General features: G+C 60.8%; 1 protein-coding gene across 1 annotated transcript in view; it reads left to right on the top strand.

Moving 5' to 3' along the window:
* Positions 1–400, top strand: part of SOCS7 (suppressor of cytokine signaling 7) — a 14,323-nt gene that overhangs the window by 13,031 nt on the left and 892 nt on the right. The gene's annotated exons all lie outside the window — the stretch shown is intronic.

Here is a 400-nt window from a genome sequence, read left to right as displayed (position 1 = left end):
TTGTTCGCGGCGGGGGGAGCTGGCTCGAGCGATGCCGCTGCCGCCTCTGCCTTTGTGCCCAGCCTCGTGACCCCAGGAATGAGCATCTCTGGCACAGCTTGAGCTGACCCAATCCCCCAGCTTTTTAACGCCTCGCTAGCACCACCCAGCGGGTTGGGCAGAGCAAAGCCTACGTGCCAGCCATGCTGCCTGCCTTCTCCTTTAGCGTTCCCCCTCACCCATCAAAACCCTGTTGCTTCTTCGGATCAAGTGATGCTTCCTCTACCAGTCCAGGCAGAGGAGGGTGGTTGGGAGCTTGCGGTGTCCTGGGATCTGCTTTTCCACAGTCACCCCGTGATGTCAGAACTGTTGTTGCCTCCTGAGGAAGGCGGGAGGGATTTGGCAGCCCCTGGGAGGGCTC

Source organism: Buceros rhinoceros, unplaced genomic scaffold, assembly GCF_000710305.1.
Source record: "Buceros rhinoceros silvestris isolate BGI_N320 unplaced genomic scaffold, ASM71030v1 scaffold29044, whole genome shotgun sequence".
In the NCBI taxonomy this organism is placed as follows: domain Eukaryota; kingdom Metazoa; phylum Chordata; class Aves; order Bucerotiformes; family Bucerotidae; genus Buceros; species Buceros rhinoceros.
This window is presented reverse-complemented; position numbering and strand designations above follow the sequence as displayed.